Here is a 5,853-nt window from a genome sequence, read left to right as displayed (position 1 = left end):
ATGATACTGTTCTATAATTGGCATTTTCTTTGGGTCACTGTTATTTGTCATGGGTACAAATATGGATCTCTACCAGTCAGTTGGCCTGGTGATTGTCTTCCAAATGTCTTAGCATAAACGAGTGAGTATTTGCAGTGCTTCATCAGCTAGTTGAAACATTTCAGTGAGTATTCCATCAATCCCCTGTGCCTTGGTTTTGGCTGATGCTTTCAATGCGGCTTGAACTTCTTCTTTCTGGGCCATTGGTTCTTGCTCATATGCTACCTCTTGAAACAATCGAATGTTTCTTTTTTGATACAGTGACTCTGTGTGTTCCTTCCATCTTCTTTTGATGCTTCCTGTATTGTTCAGTACTTTGCCTTTAGAATCTTTCAGTATTTAAACCTGAGGCTTGAATATTTTCTTGCGTTCTTCTCGTTTTCTAACTCCACGTCTGTGTTAGTCCGGGTTGATGAGAGAAACAAATCCAGAGACACTCATACGAGTGTGTAAGAGAGTTTTATATCAAAGAACAATTGTATATTGAGAAAACATCCCAGCCCAGTCCAGAACAAATTCATAAGTCCAATATTAGCCCATATATCCAATACTAGTGCATAAATTCCTCTTCAGACTCATGTAGCCACTTGCAAGGATGCGGAATGCAGGAATATCACAGGCCAGTGGATAAAAAGCCTTGTAGATCCGTTGGCAGCGGACACATCTTCAGGGCTCTGGCTGCCATCAGTGTGGCTCCATGCGGCTTGTCAACAGGAATGTGAAGCAGAGAGAGGGTGTGTCCTGTCTCCAGGGAGGAAGAGAGGAAATTCCCAGAAACCTGATGGCAGCATCAGGCTGTGGCCTGATTGATAGGCTAGACTCCACCCCTTCACTCTCCCTTCCCCCAGGATGAAGATGGCTTTTATTTCCTCTCTGGGGGAGGGAGAGCGGGGAGATGCTTTCCCAGGGCACACCAACCTGAAGAAGGAGCATGCCCAGAGGAGGGGCTGGAAAAGCAGGACGAGCATCCAAAGGCTCCTCTGTGTCCACTTCCAGCCCCTCGGCTGCAGGGTGCGCTCCAGGGTCACTCCCCTTGGTGTGGCAACTCCTGCATCCACATGGAGGTATCTGCTGGTGTCCAATGGCTGGTCCTTTAAATGTCCATCTCAAACTGGGACTCTTCACCACCAGCCGGCTGGTTGTCTTGGGGACTGTTGCATGGGAGACTCTGCCCAGCTTCCTGGGGTATTAGGGGTGGGGTGGGGGGGTATAGCTGCACACACCCTTGCTGAGAGCCACCAGGTAAGTGGCAGGGAAGGCCCAGTTGGGGGTCTGGCTGCAGCTGCTGCCTGCAGCATGGTCTCTGACTCTCTCCCCTTCACGCTTCATATCCTCAGGTTGACACGAGATTACGTAACTACCACAAGGTCTTATACATTTCATTATTATATTTGACTTGGTCTTTTCGATCTGCCACTTGAAATGTTCAGTTCAGCTCTTTGACTTCGTCGTTTCTTCTGTTTCCTTTAGCTAGCCTACAATTAAAAGCAAGTTTCTGAATCTCTCTGACATCCAGATTGATCTTTTCTTTTTATCCTGTGTTTGTAATGACCCTTTGCTCTTGCTGAGTCCTCCCACAGCTCTTGTGAATGATGCTCTTGCTGTCCTCCCACAGCTCATCAGATCTCCTGTCATCAGTAGTCAATGCGCCAAATCTGTTCCTGCTGGCATGTGAGATATTAGTGCTATGGCTTCCAGCATCACAGCAACACACAAGCAAAATCACAGTAAGACAAACTAGCAGACAACTGGTAGTTGCAAGTTTTAGGGGGCTGAATTTCAAGAACTCCCTAATTAAATACATGGTGGGGACTTGGAAAGACTCCGTGTCCCCTGGAATTTATGTTGACCATGTCAGCTCTCTCCCCCAGTACCCACCCACCACCAGGAACCTTGGGGAGGGTGGCAGAAAGGAGGCTGGGCAGACTGCAAAGGCCAGTTTCCCTACTGACAAGCCTAGATCCAGTTTCTTTCTTAGGTTCCTTTGTGAGGAATTTGTTGGAACTACGGCTTCATCGTGATATTTAAGCCCTGTTCAAGCACACTTTGGGGTTATTAAACACATTTAAACATTTTTTTGGTTGCTCTTATATGCTCCACAGACTGGGAAAGTAGTCATTTTTATAAAGTGCTTGGGGGGAAAAATCTAGTAATTATTGTGCCAAACAAGCCTCTCTTTCTCTTTTTCTAGATGAACATAGAAATCAAATAAATGTCCCAAATAAACTGTCTGCAGTGTGCTCGTTCTCCATGTTTGGCTCCGGACCATTGGGGTTGGAAGATTCCGTCTCCTTCCTGCCTCACCTCTGGCCCCTGTCCTCAGTGAAGTGCACGCTTGCGTTTGCAGTGTTCTGAGATGTATGCTTCTAAAAGGGGGTGGAGGTGGTGGTGGGAATGTTTCACATCTAAACAGTAAACAAAGTATCACGGCGATCCCTTCACGGACTCATAGAAAAGCTCAAGTCATGGAAGGTTAGTTTTCCAGATGAAGGAACTGAGGTCCAGCAAGATTACTTGACTTCCCCCAAAGCCCCTAAATCTTCCTTGAAGAAGAGCTGGATAGAGGCTGGGAGGGCTCTCCTCTTTCTGCACAAAGGCCGTCTTCCCTGGGAACTGTGATGCAGACAAATGCTCCCTGCCCCAGAGGGGGAAAGCTTCCCCTAAGACTCGGCTTGAGCTTGGATCTCTTTGGGCACTTTCCAAGAACCTATGCCAAGTGGTCAGGTTGAAACAGATAAATGTTTTTGTTTCTTCTTTTCATCTCATTCCATGAGCATTTTCTCTTAATTACTGCTCTAACTGCTAAAGGATCATCTTTGCGGTGACCTCTAATACTGAGCGCAGTTATAATAGTAATAACTCACATTTATTTGAATCTATATCATGTAATCAACCCTATGATCCTGGAAGGTCTGTTTTATTCTCATTATAAGGGTAGCCACTGAGAACCAGAGAGCTTGAATTGCTTGCCCAAAGCTACATAAGGAGTCAGTACCAGGTTTGAATCCAGTCCCCTGCCCCCAGACAACTTTGTCACAGCAATACCATGGCTCGGGCAAGGCTGGCAGTTACTTGGCGGATCTTGTCAAGGGTGCTTCATGCCATCCTTCTTGGGAATTTTCTTTCCTGGATCAAGTGCATCCGATATTGGGAAGGGGCTATTTTCACAGCAGCTCCTACCTTGGAACCGACCCACTGAAGTCTCTATGTTCTTTACCTTAGCCTGGCCAGTCCAGTCTTCCCAACTCACGACTTAGGGTCCACCTGGACTCACTGAATGGGGTGATTGCTCTGATGCCTTTTTTTTTTTTAATGCTTGACCTGCAGCAGAGCAGACAAACAGCCATTCTTCCTATTCTGTTCCCTGGAGTTTTCTTCCTTGAGGCTCCAAAAAAAGGGGAGCGTAAACACCACACCAAGGAAAATGATCCAGACAAAGCGGAGCTAAATCCCAGGAGCCCTACCTCAGAGCCTCGTCCAGCAAGAGTATGAGCAGCATTCCCCTCTCTCAAACCCTGTTTTTGCAAAAAAGTCTTTAACACAGACAAAAGGATATGCTTGGCAGGCCACCTGCAACAAGCAGTGTAGACCCTATCTGGACAACGAGAGCTAGGGGAGCATGTCATCCAACGTGGCAGGAGACCCCAGCACTGGAGTTCACACACACACACACACACACACACACACACACACACACACACACGGCTGGGGCAACAAGTTTGCCTCAGGGCAGGAAGGACGGGGCTCTCCCCAAGAAGACCATCTCCCAGGCTTCCTTGCAGAAGATACAGGCTTGGGTTAGAATGGTCTGGGAAACTTCCTATAACCTAGTGGTCTTTGCTTGCCAATAGGTCATTAGAAACTGCTATTGGCCTGGGCTTTCTTCCCTTACTTGGCAATGAATGACAGTTTCTCTCTTTGACTTTGAACTTCTCTCCTGTGGCCTCTTTGGATGTCCCTGGATCTTTCTATGGTTTCAAACTTCCTTCTCGGCCACTCCTCCTCCTTTCCAGGTAGATTCTCTCTAGGGTCCTGCCCTGCTCTCCTTTCTTCCTCTGACTCCTCCTCTTCCTCTCTTTCAACACTGGTTCCCTGCAAGAGCTCCTCCAGCCCAGGGACGCAGTCTCCACAGGCACACTGATGCTCTTAGCTGTTGTTGAATGGAGTCTGACTCATGGCCATCCTGTGTGCGCACAGTAAAATTGCTCCCAGGGCTTTTTAAGGCGGGAACCTTTTGGAGGCAGATCACCGGGCCTAGCTCCTGAAACACTTCTGGGTGAGTCCGAACCACCAACCTAGCAGTCAAGCGCTCCACCATTTGTGCCACGCAAGGGCTCCTACAATGCTAATGACTCTCAAATCTGCATCTCCAGTCCTCATACCTCTCTTGAACCGTGGTCACCCAGGTGACCCACGGGTCTTGAGGGCACCTCCCTCCAGGGCATCTTCCCCTAGAAATGCAGGTGGCACCAGGAGAACACAACCTGCATTTACCGCACCTGCTTCCATGCCCTGCATCCTAAAAATGCAGCCCCTTCCATCAAGATGCCCATATTTAAAGCACCTGAATAGTCCTTGACGCCTCCTTCCCTCCCACTCCCTTTACAGCCTCCAGATTTGACCTACTCTTGCTCTGCTTGCATAGTGCTCATGTACTGGATTGGGTAACAGCAAGGTCAGCGGTTCAAAACCACCAGCTGCTCTGTGGGAGAAAGCCTTTCTACTCCCGTAAAGAGTTAGGGTCTAGGACACTCACAGGGCAGTTCTGCTGTGTCCTATGGGGTCTTCCAGAGTCCTTATCGGCTCAGTGGCAGTGAATTTTGAGCTCTAGACAGCCCTCAAATTTGCCTGTCCTTCTCAGCCCGCGCCAGCATAGTTTATGATGTCTGTTGCCTTCGTCCAGGTGGGACGGTCTTCCTGCCGGAATCGGGCCTTCCTCTATCGAATGCACCTCTCCCAGTATTGGTGCCAGGCACTGCTTTCCTGGCACCTTCAGGACTCACCATGGCATCTATGGTCCGAAGAGGTCAGGGTCCAAGACACTCCCGCCGGCCACTCCTCCCTTTGATCCCAGTCCCCATGCTTCTGCCAAAGGAGTATCTTGAGTTCCCTGAAGGCAGGTCTTATTTGTAGAGCTAACTTCTAACGTTAGACATCACCTCCTGTAAGTCAGGTGCCTTCTCTGGGTTCGGAAGTTCTCCAGCCTAACCCTCTCCATGGCTGGGGGGAGTGGGGGAGGGGGGTGCAGATTCCCCCAAAGAGTTTTGTTTTATTTTGTTTTTTGCAGAAAGCCCGCGTCTCCTTTCTCTTTTGTCTGTCCAGGGCCAGCAGAGCCAGGTGGGTACGTTCCAAGTGCTTGAGTGCGCCCCTTACCTTTCAACCACTGGAAGATTGACTTGCTCTGAGCTCCTCCAGGCAGAAATCTTGTCTCTGCAGTCTCCAAGTCGCATCTATGCGGCATGTTCGTGGCGCTGCCAAGGTGTTTATTGAAAGTGACAATGAGTGAATGCCAAGGTGGTGCGCCGCACCCTTTCCCAAGTTTCCAAGAGTCTAAGGAAACTAACTCTTTAGCTCTCTTCCCAGCAGCAAGCCCGGCGGCAGAGGGAGCTCGGTCTAGTGGCAGCCAGGGTTCTGGGGATCAGAAGGAGCCCCTTCCCTCCCAGCCTGCAGTGTCTTCCAGCTTAGAGATCGGCGCGGGGTCTTTGGGCTCCAGGGTCTTGAGCGACCCCGGAGAGGGTGAGGGTACAGAGAAGGGCCCCCGCAGCCCAGACCATTCCATTGGGAAGAGACGGAGGACCCGGGGCTCCGGGAGCC

The sequence above is a fragment of the Echinops telfairi genome, unplaced genomic scaffold (assembly GCF_000313985.2).
Source record: "Echinops telfairi isolate 266 unplaced genomic scaffold, ASM31398v2 ScPeMD7_7469;HRSCAF=8507_1, whole genome shotgun sequence".
NCBI lineage: Eukaryota > Metazoa > Chordata > Mammalia > Afrosoricida > Tenrecidae > Echinops > Echinops telfairi.
The sequence above is the reverse complement of the archived record's forward strand: the minus strand, read 5'-3'. Positions refer to the sequence as shown.